This window comes from Lithobates pipiens, unplaced genomic scaffold (assembly GCF_037356315.1).
Source record: "Lithobates pipiens isolate NorthernLeopardFrog02 unplaced genomic scaffold, aLitPip1_a1.2 Scaffold_13, whole genome shotgun sequence".
In the NCBI taxonomy this organism is placed as follows: Eukaryota; Metazoa; Chordata; class Amphibia; order Anura; family Ranidae; genus Lithobates; species Lithobates pipiens.
In genome coordinates, this window is record NW_027507718.1 from 157,279,130 (window position 1) to 157,299,063 (window position 19,934).

General features: G+C 43.7%; 1 protein-coding gene and 1 long non-coding RNA gene across 4 annotated transcripts in view; both read left to right on the forward strand.

The window, feature by feature from the left end:
* KDM4B (lysine demethylase 4B) overlaps positions 1-19,934 on the forward strand; it is an 817,487-nt gene that overhangs the window by 744,217 nt on the left and 53,336 nt on the right. The gene's annotated exons all lie outside the window — the stretch shown is intronic.
* Positions 4,450-5,576, forward strand: LOC143976051 (uncharacterized). The gene is made up of 3 exons (XR_013272475.1): positions 4,450-4,979; positions 5,193-5,294; positions 5,395-5,576. It is a non-coding gene; the product is annotated as an uncharacterized LOC143976051 (long non-coding RNA).

Sequence of the window (19,934 nt, forward strand, 5' to 3'; positions counted from 1 at the left end):
GGTATAACGAAGGCTTTTTATATGCCCCGCCATCAAGCCGGCGTCTGACGTAGTCGGCCTGATGCGGACAAAAGGAGCGCTATTGCGCATGCTCACCTATGGGACGAGACTGGATAAGCCTACAAGTCCCATAATGCTTCAAGCATGTAGGTGGGGGAAAGAGGGGAACGAACGATGCCTTAATTGCCGCACCTTCGTGAAGGGCGACGGCGTAAACGAACGTGACCACCAAATCGACCGCCCAATCAGGCATAGAGGCAAAAACGATGTGAAGGGAGCGTCGCAGCGCTGGAAAGGGGCAGTGGCATACAAGGCGCCTATGCCCCCGGGCGTCCGTGCGAACAGCACTGATGGGGAAAACCGAGGAGGTGGACTATTAGGGTGGGAAGGGGAAAATCATTTCTCTGAAGCTGCACATAATAATATCATAAACATATAAACATGAACATAATATATTCTTATAATTATTAACATAGTTATTAACAAACATATCAATACAAACAAATTACCAATAAAACAATAATAAAAAAAAAAAAAAAAAGGGGAAGGGGGGGGGGGGGGGGGAAGGGGAATAGGAACCCACAGAGGTTCCCTCTCAGAGGGGCGGTCAACAGAACTGAAGGACCAGAAAAGAAAAAAAAATATATATATATTTTTTTGTATCACAAAAACGGTTTAAAGCTTAAGTTTTCATTAAAGCCAGGTGAGGTTGTGGCCCTTAAATTAAAAATCCATTCAGCTTCATGTTGAAGTAAAATATTATCCACACTGCCCCCTCTCACATCAAGGGGGATGTGTTCAAGTGCGGAAAAGGTGATAAATTTAGGATTGAAGGCATGGAAGAGGCCAACGTGCCGACTGATGGCCGTCTCCATTTTCTTTTTAATAATGGGTTTGATATGGTCCTTGATTCGAATACAAAATTGTCGCTTTGTTTTGCCTACATAAAATCCGCCACAGAGGCAGCGGGCAAGATATATAACACCCTGGGTTTGACATGTGACTCGATGTTTAATGGAATGCCATTTGCCATTTGGCAGTTTAAGTTTAGTATGTGAGTTAACATAACAGCAAACGTCACAATGGCCACATGGAAAAGTGCCATTAATTACCTTTCTAGTATCCAACTTTGGTTGTTCGAAGTGACTATGCACTAGTTTATCTTTGAGAGAGGGAACTCTTTTAAAAGTGACTTCGGGAAAATCTTTAATATATTTCTTGGTGGTAGGGTCAGCTAGGAGGAGTGGCCAAAACTTGTGTAGAATTTCCTTAAACTTACGATGCTGATTGGAATAGCGAGTAATAATTCTAACTGAGTCATTTGTACTGGAACGTCGGGTAGAAAAAATAAGTGAAGTTCTAGTTTTAGGTTTTACACGGTTATAGGCTCGTTTCAAACACTTATGGCTGTATCCTCTTTTTCTCAATCTTTGGTAAAGGTCATCAGCTGCTAATTAAAAATCTGAGTTTTTACTACAATTTCGCTTTAAACGCAAATATTGGCTATAAGGAATACTATTAATCAGGGAAGTTGGGTGAAAGCTAGTAGCGTGTAAAACCGTGTTTCCAGCAGACGGTTTCCTAAATAAGAAAGAGTTGAGTCTACCTTCACTGTCCAAAGAAATGGTTATATCTAGAAAGTTAACCATTGACTGACTATGTTGCATAGTAAATTTCAAATTGAAGTTATTAATGGAAATCAATTGAAAAAAGGTTTTTAATTCTATTTCCGTGCCTGACCAGAAAAAAAGAACATCGTCGATATAACGAAACCATGAAACAATTTTATCCAAAAACGGTGACAAATCTTCTCTAGAGAAAGTTTCCTTTTCCCACCCCCCCAGGTACAGGTTTGCATACGATGGGGCACATTTAGTCCCCATCGCAACCCCCTGTACCTGGAGGTAGTGGGTGGAGTCAAAAACAAAGACGTTATGCTTAAGAATATATTCAAGAAGGTCCATAACAAAAGAGCTGTATTGTAAGAAAGAGGAGCCTCTTTCAGAGAGAAACCTACGTACAACTTCAACTCCCTTGTCATGGGGAATTGTGTTGTAGAGGCTTTCGATGTCCAGAGCAACCAACCATGAGTTGGGAGGAAGAGACAATCCCTCGATCATTCTTAACAAATCGATAGTATCTTTTACGTATGAAGATAAAGAAATAACGTGTGGACTTAAGTAGCTATCAACTAGTGCGCTCGCATTTTCAGTTAAACATGAACATCCTGAAATGATAGGACGTCCAGGGGGATTTGTTTGAGATTTGTGAATTTTCGGTAGTGTGTAGAAAGTTGGAATCTTTGGGTCCTTGGTATTTAGGAATTTCCATGTATTGAGGTCAATGATCCCTTGTTGATATGCCTTAAAAATAAGATTCAAATAAATATTTCGATAATTTAGAATGACAGTTTTAGAAATAGGACGATACCAATTTCTGTTGGACAGTATATTTCGGCACATGGAAGTGTATTGTGCAACTTCCATGATCACCAAATTTCCGCCCTTGTCTGCGGGCTTAATAATTAAATTTGTATTTTTTTGTAGAGATTTGATAGCTGCTCTATGTTGTAACGAGAGGTTGGTAGATAAAGGTGAGTGAAAAGACAACTTCTCAATTTCTGTAGTTGTTTGTTGTATAAACGCCCAAATGTTTGGGTTTGCATTGAGTAGAGGAAATGCTCTGGATTTGCATTTAAAGGATGGAGGAGGGGGGAAGGAAACACCTGGGACCGACAGACTCGGAGTAGAAATTGCTTCCGAGTCGTCGTCATCGGTGTTGCCCTCCTCCCATAATTCCATCAAATTTTTGATAGCATAATGTTCGGTCATATTTTCATATGACCGGACATCATCATTACTGTTGAAACCTGCACTAGCAGGTTTATCAAAAATAACTCGATACAGCAATTTACGGGCAAAAAGATGTAAGTCCTTAATACGTTGAAATTTAGTTGTGTTGGAATCAGGACAAAAAGTTAGTCCTAATTTCAAGACTTCCAGTTCAGGTTCGGATAGTCTTTGTGATGATACATTTATTATTGACAACTCATTTGTAGATGAATCAAGGTTACTTTGTGCATAGGTATCGTTCAAATCATAGGTGGAATCTGGTCCTTGCCTAAAAAAATAGGTGCCAATTTCAAATCTGTAGGTAAGGGAGTACCCAGAGGCGAGATAATGACATTAGCGGTGCTTACCGATGGATTCGCAGATTGCAAAGAGGTTATAGAGGAAGTTGCCTGAGCCGTGGGGGCTGTGCATTGATTTATCGTCGATTGTGTACCACGAGAGCCTAAAGAGAGGGAGTGAGAAGGGTGAAACATAGCAAGTGTACCAGCAGATGTTGGTTTCGATGAAAAAGGTGGTGCCCGACGAGAAAGCGGAGTGCCTAATTGAGTCCGAAGGGACTCAGTGGAGGCGTGTTCAGAGTTCCCTTTTCTTTTTTTCGGTACTCTGTCCTCAGACAGGTCACGATACATAGTTGACTGTGTAGAAGAAAAAGAGGAGGGTGGAGAAACATTAGGAGTGTTGTCATTATTTCTATTTGTACGTGAATTGAAAGGTTTAGTGAATTTAGGTTTGGAATCACAAGTCCATTTGTAAGCGTAGCCATTAGTATGAGCCAGGTTATCCCTGGCAAATTTGTTTTCTTTGATATAAATAATTTCTAAAGTATATTTTTCAATAAGGACTTGGAGGTCCTGTTCCTTTTTCTGAAATCTCGTAGTTGATGTTCTAGAATCATGATCTTCATACCAATGGGAGATTAAGCTATCCAGTATAGAGAGTTCATGATCATACTGAATACATAACAAAGACATCATACCAAAAGAGCATGTTTGTAAGTTTTCTTCCCATTTAGATTTAATGATATCATCAACTTTTTTAATGTTGGGAAAAATCTGGATTCGCAGTCCAAAAGGTACAATAAAGTTTTCTATATATTTCTGGAAATATTTTTTATGCCAGAAAACTCGAACCTTTCGTTCGAGAAGGCGTTGTAATCTAAGGAAAGCAGAATCAAGATCTTTATCTGAAATGTCACCTGTTTTTTGTGTAAGTTGGACTTTGTCCATTAGAGCATCCCAGGCCTCACCACTAAAGGCCGCCATACCGAGACAGGGGAACGTGTTTTCCCCATCAGTGCTGTTCGCACGGACGCCCGGGGGCATAGGCGCCTTGTATGCCACTGCCCCTTTCCAGCGCTGCGACGCTCCCTTCACATCGTTTTTGCCTCTATGCCTGATTGGGCGGTCGATTTGGTGGTCACGTTCGTTTACGCCGTCGCCCTTCACGAAGGTGCGGCAATTAAGGCATCGTTCGTTCCCCTCTTTCCCCCACCTACATGCTTGAAGCATTATGGGACTTGTAGGCTTATCCAGTCTCGTCCCCCGTGAGCATGCGCAATAGCGCTCCTTTTGTCCGCATCAGGCCAACTACGTCAGACGCCGGCTTGATGGCGGGGCATATAAAAAGCCTTCGTTATACCGTCATTCCTTTGCGGGTCGCAGCCAAGGGTGACGCTTGATCCTCCACACTCTGTACTTCTTGGTAAGCTTACTGTTATATCGCTTATATTTACTTTAACCGATCGTCCTTTTTCTTTGAAAACGTTCACTTTTCCTTCTGATTGTCTTTCAACCCTTCACACTTGGGCCATTGTCCATGTTTCTTTTTGCATGTCTGCATTGACTCCCTAGCTTGGAATTCCTTAGCTTTGGGATGGCAATATGTAATTTTTATTATATATCTACATGCTTGAGTGTTTGTGTTCCTATAGCACTCAGCTGTTGATGTACACACCCCTCTTTTGAGATATCTTTTCCTACCTACTCAACCATTCTAACCTTCGTCTTGTTTCTTCTTTTTTGATTGGCCACCCAGCTGGTACTTCTGTGCAGTTGTGTCTCCCTGAGTGCTCAAAAAGATTTCTTTCAAAATACGAGCGTCCCCATTTCTCACAACTATTCAACCCATGTAAGTAACATATTTGAAATTAAAATATATCTGTGTACTACCTTTTTTAATTTCTATATTTTAGAGGGCTTTTTACCCCTAAAAGGTTGTTTTATTTTAAGCAATCTTAAAATTAAGTCATGTATCAAAGAACTCTCAACTATCCCAAAATTTCTTTAAAAAAAAAAAAAAAAAAAAAATTTTGCGCTTTATTGCATACTTTCTTGTTACCAGTTTCCCTGGGTTGGCTTTTTAGCCCCCTGCGATTCAGCGCTGCTGTGGTTAACCCCTGAGGTGGACAATTCCCCTACTTTACCATCAACGTAGTGGTTGAAGGTGGGTTTGATGTTTGTGTGTTTTTTTTTTTTTTTTCTTTCTCTCTCTGCACCTATGATTTTGTGATATATTTTATTACCATTCCGTATTTTTGGTTTAGATTTTGTTCAAATATTCACACATCCCCTGAAGAAGCAATCCAATGCGAAACATGTCGGGACTATGTGTGCTCGACGAGAACAACCACTGTATTGTATTATCCTGTACTTTTTAAGCATTTATTGCTACTGATTTTAACTTCAAACTCAATAAATTTTTGTACTACAAAATTTGTATTTCAATTAACTGTACTCTGTTAATCAGCACCGCCAAAATCCCTAAATCTCCCTTCCTGTTCTTTGATTAATGTTTCAAATTTTCAGGGATGTGGTGCCATCTTTGTTAGGTGTTGTGTGACGCTGAACCATCAAAAGTATTCCATATAATGCATTCTGTTTTAACTCTCACTGTTTCTTGACTTTACTTGACTTTACTAGTTGCAGTGCCTGACCCCAAATTCATCCCACAACTTAACATCAAAATGTCCCTTTCTGTCTCATGTTAATTGTCACCCTTGATCCATCCTGCTCACATAGATAGCTGTTTCTCTAGCTGTATACTCTGCATAATTCTTCTTCCCTGTGGACTTTGATGGTAACCCACTTACCCATTGTGGATCCCTGTCAACTTTAACCATTAATCTAGGGGCTCAGTATAGGTGGAACTGCACTTTCGGTTCAAATATAGCGTTCCTTATGCGCTGGGCATTTTTGAGGGTTTCTTACCCTTCATTCCCTTAATTGAATGCCCATAATGACTGGCCAGTCTTCTCTACATGTGCCTATACCCTCTAGCCTCTAAACTACTTTATCTAGCAGATGTACTACATATACCTGTGAACAGCACTATTCTTCCCTTCAGTACAGTTCGATTAAGGGGAGTGAAATAGGTACCCTTTGTCCCGAAAATGCCTTATCGATCAAGGAAGTCTGATAACTCAAATGTAAGCAAAAGGCTTACCTCAGCTGGCTGATTTTCAGAAATTCCCGGATCACCTCAAGCTCCTTGTTTCGGATACTCAGGGTCACCTGGAAACCCCTCCTCGGTAAAGCTCGCCACCTGAAATAGATATTTTATAGATCGGCAACTATCCTCATAATGATTAGTGGTTCCAAATTAATAATAACTACTGCAGTAGGGAACAGACACAAAAGATACGCTCAGCATCTTTCCAAATAACTGTTCTCCTTTATTATGATGCATTTAAAGGCTTTTATACACATGATTAAGTAGGTCTCACATTAATATTACAATTGTATGTTTATGGTAACAAAGGGCGTTACATAGGCAGACTAATTATAATCAGGACTCGAAAGAATGCAAAACATGTACTGAAAACCTTATTAGTGCCGTGTGCACAGTGAGGGCATTGTGCAATACATATAAAATAGAATACAATTATATACAGAACTTAAAAATCTCCATTACAATCCTCTTCCGAGGATCCTAATATGGAAGAAGTAGCATCACAAGACAGGTGCTTGTGTGTATTCCCTTAACCCATTTGTTGCCTGCAGCACAGGCTCTTGAGGTATCTACCTCTAATTGAGTTCATTAGAACCTCCCCCAACTGGGGATGTTTTTTTCCTATTCATGCATAGCTTATATATTCTGAGTGGGAACATTTCTATGAAGAAAATGGGGGGTTCCAGCAATTGATGCTGCAATCACTTCAGTGAGCAGAGTCTCACATGTCCGGTGGATAATACACTGATGTTAAAGGACCCAGCAAATTAAAGTTGGAACTTCCTTTTAAAGACGAGATGTCTTTTGCAGTTCAGTAGCGCAGCCGGTTCTTGCTGTAATTGGTGTATCTCAGTCCATTAACCCTTTAAGGTCTGCGCCACCATTTTAGTGGAGCACATTTTGAGTCACGCTAACTCATTGAAAAATGTGGACTTCAAAGGGTTAACCACTTTTAGACTGGACCATTTTGCTGGCTTAAGACCAGACCACTTTTTGCGATTCGGCACAGCGTCGCCTTAACTGACAATTGCACGGTCGTGTGATGTGGCTCCCAAACAAAATTTACGTTCTTTTTTTCCGCACAAATAGAGCTTTCTTTTGGTGTTATTTGATCACCCCTGCGGTTTTTATTTTTTGTGCTATAAACAAAAATAGAGCGACAATTTTGAAAAAAGACGCATTATTTTTTACTTTTTTGCTATAATAAATATCCACCAAAAATATATAAAAACTATTTTTTTTCCTCAGTTTAGGCCGATACGTATTCTTCTACATATTTTTGGTTAAAAAAAATCGCAATAAGCGATTATTGGTTTGCACAAAATGTATAGCGTTTACAAAATAGGGGATAGTTTTATGCCATTTTTATTAATATTTTTTTTTTACTAGTAATGGCGGCGATCAGCAATTTTTATTGTGACTGCAACATTAAGGCAGACACATTGAAAATTTTTGACACATTTTTGGGACCATTGCAATTTATACAGCAATCCGTGCTATACAAATGCACTGATTCCTGCGTAAATGTCACTGGCAGTGAAGGGGTTAACCAGGGGGTGGCAGTGAAGGGGTTAAGTGTGTCCTAGGGGCGTGTTACTAAATGTGGGGGGCTGTGTGTTAGTGAATACTTATCTCTGCTCCAATAACATGGAGCAGAGATCAGTGTCACTTGTTGCTAGGCAGAACGGGGAGATGCTGTTTACATCGGCATCTCCCAGTTCAGCCTCGCCGTGAGACGATCGTGGGTATCCCCGCGGAGATCAAGTCCACGGGACCCGCGACCAGACTCACGGAGGACGCGACGACAGGGCAGCAAATACAAATGGACATACCTGTACGCCAATTTGCCTGCCCGTGCCATTCTGCCCACGTACATAGTCGTGCGCCGGTTGGGAAGTGGTTAAGGAACAGTTTGTGGAGATACCTGAAATTCTGCCTGATCAGCAGACCCAGCAATGGGCTGGTGTATCTGTCTCACATGCTATGAAAGACTCTATCGTTTAAGCCTTATGGCTTATGCTTGGACTAGTGCATTCTCGCAGAGTTCTGTGGCTGAAATATTGATCAGCCAAAAGCACCATGAAAGCTCTTTGCCAGTTTGTTTTCCTTCCTGGGGTATGGATATTTAGAGTGGATAAGTACATCCAAAAGACCTCTAATAGGGTAAAGCTCTCTTTACAAGTAAAAAGAGGTTCAAACATTTCTCCTTTTATCGTGTTGCCTCTCCTATGCCTGGGGCATCTACCTCTAGGCAGTCTCGACGGCCTCAACCGCCAGGTTCAAGGGCAAGTCCCCAAGGGCAGCACCAGGATCTTGGAGCAGAAAGCCCACAAAGCAGAATGCTAAAGCCTTCTCATGAAGGGGCATCCCCACTCGTTCGGATGAGGGGAAAGGTCCCGAGATTCTCAAGTTCTGGCAGGAACAATGTTAAGACAGATGGATTTCTGCAATTTTTTTTCTCTAGGTTACAACTAGAGTTCTGAGAGCCCGGATAGCGGAAGTCGGTAGAGCATAAGACTTTTTGATCTGAGGGTCCAGGGTTCGGGTCCCTGTTTGGATGCTGCCTGTGGGGTCCTTGAGCTGCTGATAGAGCAGTCTTTATGCAAGAGTTTCCTTCTCTTCGGAGAATGTTCCTAAAGATCCAGAAAAGAAAAAAAGTCTCTCTTTCTGGCCTCTGGATCAGCTGTTAAACCAGTCTGTGATATCAGAGGTTCCCTTAGTGGAACGGGGGTTTGGCGCAAACCTTTTAAGGTTCCAGAACCAAACAGAGAAGTAAGACCCATTCTAGATCTCGAACATCTGAATCGGCGCTTAAACATCCGATCCTTTCATAATTCGATCGACTGTGGCCATCCTGCAAGGAGGGGAGTTGCATATCTCCATGTGTCAAATTTTCCCACTTACCAGAAATTTCTGTGGTTTGAAATATAAAATTATCTTTTCAGTTGTGGCCCTGCCATTCAGCTTAGCCACAGCACCACGAGTGTTTTTAAAGATTTTGGCATCTCATTTAGCCAGATTAAGGGTGCAAGGCATAGTGGTCCTAACCTATTAGAAGATCTACTTTTAATCGATCATTCAGTCTCGGGTTTAAAACCAGAATCTGATCTCAGCCCTAAATATATGAAATCTCTAGGCTGGATGCTCAACCTAGGAAGATTCTCCTTAAGACTATCAAGGAGATTACAGTACTTGGGGGCTGGTTATAGATACCATACAGAAGGTCTTCTTATCCCAGACAGTAATCAGTTTCCATTGTAGGACTAATTCAACTTTTCAAAACAAAGGAAAATTCCTTAATTCGGCTGTGCAGGAGATGTTTTACTCAAAAAATGCTTCAAGCCACCATCCTGTCGGTCTGGAATAAAAAAAGATTCAAGCCTTGTTTGTTTCCAATACGCTTTGCTCCCGACATAAGTCAGAGCCTAAATTGGTGGTTTTTATCCAGCAAAAGGGAAAATCTTTATCCTGGAAGGTGTTAACAACAGATGCCAACCTTCTAGGCTGGGGAAGAAGATTCTGTCCAGGGGAGATGGTCCAGGTTAGAGGATCTTGCCTTGAGTTGAATAATGTTCTAGCTTGGGCAGAACACAACATTCCTTGCCTTTCTGCAATTTTCATTTTTCAGGCGTACTACTTGAGTCGCCAACAGTTATTTCCAGGAGAATGATCTCTTCACCCCGACATCTTCCTAGCGATATGTCAGAAGATGGGGATTTCCGGACATGGACCTATTCATGTCCAGATTCATTAATAAAGTCGACAACTTTATGTCGAGAACAAGGGATCCGCTAGCAGGAGGAACAGACGCATTAGTCTTCCCATGGGATCAGTTTTTCACTGATCTATGCATTTCCTCCAGTTCTGCTACTTCCGCGCCTTCTCCGCAGGATCAAGCAGGAACGAAAGGAGGTGATTCTGGTGGCCTCAGCGGGCCCCAGAAGATCTTGATTTACCGAGATCAAAGATGGCAGTAGGAGTCCTTCGTACTCTGCCATTATAGCCAGACCTTCTTGCACAATGTCCGGTATTTCATCCTACCTTACGGACGCAAAATTTAACAGGTTTGACTGTTGAATCCCACTCCATAAAAGATTGTGGGTGATCTCCTTCGGTAGTGTCTACGTTGATTAATGCCAAGAAGCCAGCTTCCAGAATCACTTACTATAGTGTCTGGAAGGCATATGTTTCTTGGTGTGGATCCAGGGGTTGGCACCCCAGGAAGTATGTCATAGGCAGGATTCCTGATTTCCTGCATATGGGATCTGTAATGAAGCTGGTCTTGACTTCTATCAAGAGCCAGATCCCAGCTTTGTCAGTGTTTTTCCTATGGCCTCTTGCTTCCCACTCTTGAAGCGTAGCTTATTCACCCTATCAAGGCACCTCTAAATCCTTGGGATTTAAAATTGGTCTTATCGGCTTTGCTGAATCAGCAGTTTGAACCTTAAGAGAAATTCCCTTGGTTCTTTTGACAAGAAAGATAATCTTTCCTGCTTGCCATTTCTTCTGCTAGAAGAGTATCGGCACAAACAGCTCTGTCTTTTAAGAGCCATATTTCATCATGCATAAGGATGAGGTGGTTTTATGTCCTCATCCTGAATTCCTACCAAAAGTGGTAACAAGTTTTCAATTAAACCAAGATATTATTCTTCCTTCTTTCTTTATCCCCAGAGCCTTAATCTGGGGAAGAAAAAGCACGATATTCTCTTGATGTAGTAAGAGTAAGCAGAGTCTATTTAACCGCTTAAGGATCGTCTCCTGCACATTTACGTCGGCAGAATGGCACGGCTGGGCACAATCGCATACCTGTCCCTTTACATGCCCAGCCGTGGGTCACAGTCCTGAGCTCCGTGCCCGCGGGACCCGATTGCCGCTGGTGTCCCGCAATCGGGTCACAGCTAAGGAACGAGGAGAGGTCTGTGTAAACAAACGCTTCCCCGTGCTTCTTAGTGTATGTCACCGATCACCTGTTCCCTGTTATAGGGAGTGTGTCAGAAACCATGAATCAGACCGAGACAGAAGTACAATTAAATCACACTTGTTTATTAAAAAAAATATTAAAATAATAATATTAAAAATAAAAAGGTGAATAGAAAAAGCATAGTCAAAGCATAGCAAGCAAGAGTCCAGTAACCGGATCGAGTAGTCAGCCAGGCCAGAGTTCAATAACCAGAACGGGTAATCAGCCAGGCCAGAAGTCAGGGATCCAAGTAGAGCAACAGCAAGCAGGATAAGGAGCCAGAAGGGACGTCAGCAAGCCAATCTTAAAACGGAAAAGCAGAAGAATTGTTTCTTGTGAGCTGGACAGCTTTAAGTAGGCAGGTCAGCCGAGCATGATCAGGTACAGCTGGTAACTGTGGAGAGAGATGAGAGCTGGCAATTAGCCGACAACTGAGCAGCCAGCCCAGAGAAGGAAGGGCTAAGCCAGCCGTGACAGAAAGACGATCAGTGACGTTGCATGCCAAACCACGCCCCCAACAGTAAAAAAAAAACACACATCACACATAACCCCTCACCTCCCCCTAGTGGTTAACTCCTTCACTGCCATTGTCATTTACACAGGAATCGGTGCATTTAAATAGCACTGATTGCTGTATAAATGACAGTCGTCCCAAAAATGTGTCAAAAATGTCCAATGTGTTCACCATAAAGTAGCGGTCACAATAAATCGCTGATCGCCGCCATTACTAGTAAAAAAAAATGTTTTTTTATATATTTTTTTAATATTGCATTTTCTTCAAAATTGTCGCTCTATTTTTGTTTATAGCGCCAAAAAAAAAACGCAGAGGTGATCAAATACCACCAAAAGAAAGCTCTATTTGTGGGGAAAAAAAGGACGCCAATTTTGTTTGGGAGCCACGTCGCACGACTGCGCAATTGTCAGTTAAAGCGACGCAGTGCTGAATAGCAAAAAGGGGCCTGGTCCTTTTGGCTGCAAACTAAAAATGAAACTAAAAAATCCCTAAAATGTTGAACAAAAAAAAAATTACTTTCTGCTGTAAAACATATCCAATAAAACATTATTTTTTTAAAATCTAATTTCTTGATAAAATTTTAGCCAAAATGTATTCTGCTTACATGCCAATTGGTGTATATTGATTTGTTTCGTGAAAGTTTTAGCGCCTACAAACTATGGTATACAGAGGGTAAAATAAGTATTGAACACATCACCATTTTTCTAGGTAAATATACTTCTATTGACATGAAATTCTCACCACATGTCAGTAACAAGCAATCTATACATAAAAAGTAGCCATAACAAATAAGTTCAAAAATTAATTTATGTGTAATAAAATTGGCTTCCCTGCACGAATCGCCGTAGCTGTACGGTGGCCGCTTTATAAGAATACATATTGATCTAGACTGATGAACAAATTATTATTTTTTTAGCTATTTATTAAAGCAAAAATGTAAAAATATGTTTTTTTTTTCAAAATTGTCGCTCTTTTTTTGTTTAAAGCGCAAAGAATACCCGCAGAGGTGATCAGATGCCACCAAAAGAAAGCTCTATTTGTGGGGGGGGGGGAATTCATCAGTTTTGTTTGGGTACATCGACGCATGGCGGTGATATTGTCAGTTAAAGCGACGTAAAAAATGGCCTGGTCATTAAGTGGGAAAAAATCTTCCAGTCCTTAAGTGGTTAATACTTCGTACAAAATCCTTTGTTGGTAATGACAGCTTCAAGACGCCTCCTGTATGGAGAAACTAGTCGCATGCATTGCTCAGGTGTGATTTTGGCCCATTCTTCCCCACAGTCTAAATCTTGACGGTTCCGTGGGCCTCTTCTATGAACTCTGATCTTTAGTTCTTTCCATAGATTTTCTATTGGATTCAAGTCAGGTGATTGGTTGGGCCATTTTAGCAGCTTTATTTTCTTTCTTTAAAACCAATTGATTTCTCAGTTTCTCAGGAAATTAATGTATGGGTACACCGCTTTGACCACAGTGGCCGCCCGCCCGCAGGACATTGCAGGCAGGCAGCAAGTGTTTAAGTATCTTCAGAAAAGCGATCCATTGCTGATGATTTATTTTTGGGCAGACTATGTATTACGAAGTTTAACTCATCTGTAAAAGGAGCGTTCAAGTAATTTAGAATTGAGGGTGAACCTGTGGGAAACCAATAGAGAAAGTTTTCTATGGTCTCTGGGGAGGGCTGTAAAGTCAGAGGATTATGCTGAAGGTTATAGAGAGTATTGTGTTAGTCACAGAAAGCTCTGGTTTTAGGGTTACCCAGTTTTTGTTTAGTAACTATAGATGAATTAGGGTAGTTTTTTAATCTGCCTATGTGTAAGCTGAGCAGCCATCAATTTATTAGCTGAATTATCTTGATAAGTCACTTTCAACTTAGTTGTTGTTGGCTACAAGTAATGATCCAGACTCCTTTCGCAAATTAAAGTGATTGTAAAGGTAACTCCTTTAACTGCTTCCGGCCTGCCGTACGCCAAAATCAAACGCCAAACGTCCTCAGCTTTGAGCGGGGATATCAGAATGATGCCTGTAGCTACGGGCATCATTCAGATATCATCTTTTAGAGCCGGTGATTCTGTGCACCATAGGAACGATCAAAGCAGCTGTTCCGCCGCATGATCGTTCTTAAGGGACGCGAGTGGGGACATCCTCCCGTTGCCCCCCGGTGCTTCTACTGATTCATTGCTACGATCAGTGAGTCGGACACAGGATCCGTCGGCCCCGGATGTCCATCATAGAGATTTCCGGGGGACCAGAGGGTCACCGGAGTCTCTATGATCGTCGGAGGCCGGGCGCAATGTTATGATGTCACTTCCAGCCTCTGCATTCAAACAAATGGCACTGATTCAGCTGGGAAGCCACGATCATTTTTTTTTATTTTTTTTTTATTTCAGGCTTCCCAGCCTAGAGGTGAGATGTGGGGTCTTATTGACCCCATATCTCACTGTAAAGAGGATCTGTCATGCCATATTCCTATTAAAAGGGATGTTTACATTCCTTGTAATAGGAATAAAAGTGATCAAAAAATTTTTTTTTTTTTAAAGAAAGCGCCCCTGTCCCTGTGAGCTCACATGCAGAAGCAAACGCATACATAAGTCCCGCCCACATATGAAAACGGTGTTCAAACCAAACGTGAAGTATCCCCGCAAACGTTGGAGCGAGAGCAATCATTTTGGTTCTAGATCTGCTCTGTAACTCAAAACATGTAACCAGTAAAAAATGTTAAAGCGTCGCATATGGGGATTTTTAAGTAGCAAAGTTTGGCTCCATTCCACGAGCGTGTGCAATTTTGAAGCGTGACAGGTTGTGTATCTATTTACTCTGCATAACTTCATCTTTCACATTATGCAAAAACATTGAGCTAACGTTACTGTTTTTTTGGGGTTTTTTTTTACCGTTGTGAGATAAAAAGTTGCAATGACCGCCATTGTATTCTCTGGGGTCTTTGCTAAAAAAAAAATATATAATGTTTGGGGGTTCTATGTAATTTTCTAGAAAAAAAAATTGAGAGAAATGTCAGAATTGGCCTGGTAGGCAAGTGGTTAAAGAGTTCATTAGATATTTGCATAATAGGGGACTTTTTATGAGACCGTTCCAGTATTTGAATTTTGGTCAAGTAGTATGGATAGAGTATGCATCCACCTTATACTTTCCCTGGTACTAATTTGAATAAAAATGCCCCCTGATATACCACAGTGTAAAAAAGCTCAAACCAGGCATGGGTTTCAAATAGAAATTGTCACCAAGTTGTGAGTCAGTGAACCCCTTTTTGAAGAAGGTTCACAAGGATGGATAAGTTGTTGCAGTGATTGTGTTACTTTTTTTTTTAAGATCAAGAGCTATTGAGCCATGATCTGACCAATTAATGCTTCCAAAAGTGGCTGCCTTAACGTGCTGTAATAGCTAATTATCTGACAGGAATAAGCCTATACGTGAATAGGTTTTCTGCCAGGAGAAACTTGAACACACACATCTCTAGACAGGGCAGCCATCAGCAAATTTTGGGGCCCCTTACACAGCTGAGCTGCAAATGGCGTGGTGCCCAAACCAGCATCCAGTCTGTCGGGAGAGGCAGAGTGCAGATGATATCACGCCATCTTTCCCCTGCATCCAGAACTAAGTGAGCTGCATCAGCAAAAAGAAAATGTGCCCAATTATGCTACATATTGGGTCTGGTGTTTATTCTGATTAAAAACAACAAACACACTGTCCCACCCTCTCTACACACTCCCCCCCCCCCCCCACATATACCGTATATACTCGAGTATAGGCCGACCCGAGTATAAGCCGAGGCCCCCAATTTACCCCCAAAAAACTGGGAAACCTATTGACTCGTGTATAAGCCGAGGGTGAGATATGCCTGTCCATCCCTGTGTGTGTCCGTCCATCCCTGTGTGTCCGTCCATCCCTGTGTGTGTGTCCATCCATCCATCCCTGTGTGTGTGTCCATCCATCCATCCCTGTGTGTGTGTGCGTCCATCCATCCATCCATCCCTGTGTGTGTGTGTGTGTGTGTGTGTGTCCATCCATCCATCCATCCCTGTGTGTGTGTGTGTGTCCATCCGTGTGTGTGTGTGTGTGTGTGTGTGTGTGTGTGTGTCCGTGCAGCCTTGTGTGTCCAGCCTACCTGTGTCCCGAGCGGTCCCGTCCGGTCCCGTCCCGAGCCTCCGTGTCGTCCCATCCCGAGCCTCCGTGTCGTCCCGTCCCGAGCCTCCGTGTCGTCCCGTCCCGAGCCTCCGTGTCGTCCCGTCCCGAGCCTCCGTGTCGTCCCATGCCAGGATCGCCGCTCTTCGTCGGCGCCCTGGCGGCCATTCCCCTGTTCAAAAGCCCCGCCTCCGCCTGTGATAGGCGGAACACTCAATTTCCCAGCAGTCAGTGTTCCGCCTATCACGGACATCGGCTCATCCGAGGATGAGCCGATGTCCGTGATAGGCGGAACACTGACTGCTGGGAAATTGAGTGTTCCGCCTATCACAGGCGGAGGCGGAGGCGCGGCTTTTGAAAGGTAGAATGGCCGCTGTCTGTCTGCTCGACACGCTGTTCGGGCAGTCAGACAGCGGTGACTCGAGTATAAGCCGAGGGGGGCACTTTCAGCCTCAAAAAAGAGGCTGAAAATCTCGGCTTATACTCGAGTATATACGGTATGCTGATCCTCTTTTCCCCTGTACACGCTGCTCCCACTCTTCTTTTTTTTTTTTTTTTTTTTTTTTTTTTTATTTACACCCTCTACACACTGCCCCCTGTCATTAAATGCCTCTCCCAGCAGCCTGTATTTATGTATGTCTGGACACGGTGCAGGGGGCAAGAGGACACAGTAAGGGAGCAGGAAGGCACTGTGCAGGGCTGGCAGAAGGGAACAGTACCAAGTGGGCTAGGCAGACACAGTACAGACACAGTACAGAGTGGACCAGACTTCGCCCCAGACCTAAGCATTCTTCTCCACTGAGGCACAGTCTGTGTCTCTTGCTGACCTAATCCAAGGGGAGCATTTCACCAGGAAACCTGTTGGGAATGCAGAGCCCTGTGAACTGGAAAGGGCATATTAGGACTAAAGTGTCAGGTTTACCGTGGCCATCTGAAGAGCAAAGCCTTCCAGGACTCCTGTGTGCAACTCCAGGTGATCTGCTCTCATGCTTCTCAGCCAAAGGGGGAGAGAGAGAATACACACTCCCTGCATCTTCTGATCTGTCTTATATCCACTCAGCCCGGCCTGGCCCGGTATGTTCTATGCAGGCAGTGTGGGGAGTAGACCCCTCTCACGCACTTTGAGCTGCATGAGGTGGCAGGAAAATGCCAGGCTCCCGAGCTGCTTAAACCTAGGTTTGCCCCCGAGTGTCACCAAACGTCATTTAAAGAGGAAGTAAAGGGGGAAAAAAAGCACACCCTGCCAGGCAAAGGCATAATGAGCTAGTATGCATAGCATACTAGCTCATTATGAATAACTTACCTGAGAACGAAGTCCCCAAAGCGGTCCTCCGTCTTCCTCTTCGCCGCTACCATGGATCCAGGGTCTCGTGGCTACGGCGCTATGATTCACCGGAGCCGCCATGACGTCACTCCCGCGCATGCGCATGGGAGCCGACACTCGTGGCATATCGCCACGACCTGCCCAGTGCGCCACTGTCTACGGCGCATGCGGTGGCTGTCTTCGGGTAAATATACGGTTTAGGAGATATTTCTTGGACCCACAGGTAAGCCTTAATCTAGGCTTACCTGTAGGTCAAAGTGGTTTGTAAGGGTTTACAACCACTTTAAAGCATGCCACATTCAGCTGCAATGGAACGGCCGACTGTGTGAGTGCAGTTTGTGTTTACTGGTGGAGCTGTCATTATTGGTGCATTAGTTACTCCACCATGTTCAATGACTTTTCACATGTTCACAGAGTGCCAAAAACAAGGAATGTGGATCGGTGGTCGTCCTTTTTTGGCTTTTTGCCTTTATTTCACCTGGTGATCAAGCCAGTAACACACTTCCTGTCTTGGGGAGTCTGCATTCTGGATGTAGTAGTGAAGTAGACACCTATGGACAGTAGCATTGTCAGTGTGGGGAGAGAGTAGTGTTAAACTAGCAGATTTGGATAGACTTGACTAACAAATCAAAGCTGAACTCCAGCTAAGACATTTAGGCAGTTGCCAAAAACCGTTTTTTCCTTTTCAGATAAAATTTTTACATAAATTATTATACATGACCATTGTAAGAAACCCTGTCAGTGTTAAATGGTTTGTCTCAACCCTCTAACTGCTACTTTGTATAAACAGTCTGTTCTGGTAAAGAAAGTTGAAAAATATTACTGAGGCTACATTCATATTGGCGTCTAGCACCAGTGCTAATGACAATGACAGGAATCTGCTGATTCCTGCAGCGGTTTCTGCCACCTGTGAGCTGTACACTTCAATGACAGGTTGCGTTCAGCAGCGATCACTGCAGGTAATCGCTGGTTGGGCAGACAGCCACAGATGGCTGCAGCTGCTGACCTGTCAGTACCTGAAGTATACAGGGCTGGGCAGCTACAGCTAGCCGCTCACAGGTGGCAGTAACAGCTGCCGTAATTGGCACCTTCTTGCTGCTGCCATTCACACCGGGGCCAGTCATCTGTGCGAATATAGGCAAACTGGCTGGATCACCAGGTGAAAATAAAGGAAAAACATTGGTTGATTAATTAATGAACTTTGTACATTCAACCTGCCCACACATGGTTCGATCTCTAAACATCAGGAAGTCTGTTATATATGAACTGTCTGTATGTCTTGGTCCCCAGGTATCTGGGTGGCCTTGATTGCGGCAGCAAAATGTATTTTCTCTTTTGCTCATTGACAGACACAGGACCTTTAATCTTGACCTCAGGGTTATATCGCCACCTTCAGGAGAGGACTAGGCAGAACACATAAAAACACAAAGCTGTACAGTACCGTCCAGGGGGCGATCCTACTGGCTATAACCCCTCACTCTGCTACCAGCAGCTCAGTTTTTTTTCTGCCTAGTCTAGAAGGACCTGGCTCCCTGTGGGGTCCTCTGGGGGGGGTCTCTGAGTCCTGGCAGTAGACTACGCTGGGCGGTTGATGGTCCGCTTGCTTTTTCCCTATTTTAGTGCCGTCCTTTTGGTATCTGTGTGCTGCATGTGGGGACTGGCCACCGTGGCCATTTTTTTGTAGCCACAGTCATGTGCTTATCCGTAGCCATTTTCCCAGCAGTTATGGGCGTTTTTCTGACTGTATGCTTCCAGAACAGTGGGGTTTTCACTCGGAAAACCTTGTGACTGATGCAGGGCAGAGCAGACGGCGGCAGCACAGCGCACTACCTGGGTCAGGGTGGTGAGTCCTGCTGGGTGCCCCTCAGTCTGTGGCAGATAAGAGGGTGGGCTTTTTTGTGACTTGCTTTAGGTCCCCAAGGGAGACAGGCGAGAGTGGGCCAGCATGGCGTCAGAAGCTGACGCTTCTTCCCCAGACATCCCTGTTATAGCAACCGGTTCCCCTGCACCTGCGGTGCCTATGAACACACTGTTGGTGGTCCTGGAATCTTTTGTCACCAGGGTAGAGGCGACGTGCAGGTGCGTGGGGGGTAAAAAAAATTGCCCCGTTCTCTGGGGAGAGCTCTGATTCAGGCTCAGGTCCCGCTGTGGCAGGCGGCCCCTGTTCTGACATTTCAGAGAATGCAGACCAGGACCTTTCGAACACTCAGCATGACTCCGTATCCAGGTCAGCAGAGAAAAAAGTGCTAGTAGGAACACTTATCACAGCAGTGCGGGATACCTTAACCATTTAAGGACCGCCTCCTGCACTTTACGTCGGCAGAATGGCACGGCTGGGCACATCAACGTTGCTCTTTAAGTGCCCAGCTGTCGGTCGCTCGCACGCCACCCTCATGACCCGGTCCTGAGCTCCGTGGCCGCGGGACCCGATCGCCGCTGATGTCCCGCGATCGGGTCACAGCTGAAGAACATGGAGAGGTATGTGGAAACAAACCTCTCCCCGTGCTTCCTAGTGTGGCTGTCACTGATCGTCTGTTCCCTGTTACAGTCCAATCCACACCCCCAACAGTAAAAAAACACACGTCACACTTAACCCCTCCCCGTCCCCTAGTGGTTAACTCCTTCACTGGCAGTGTCATTTACACAGGAATCTGTGCATTTAAAAAGCACTGATTGCTGTATAAATGACAGTGGTCCCAA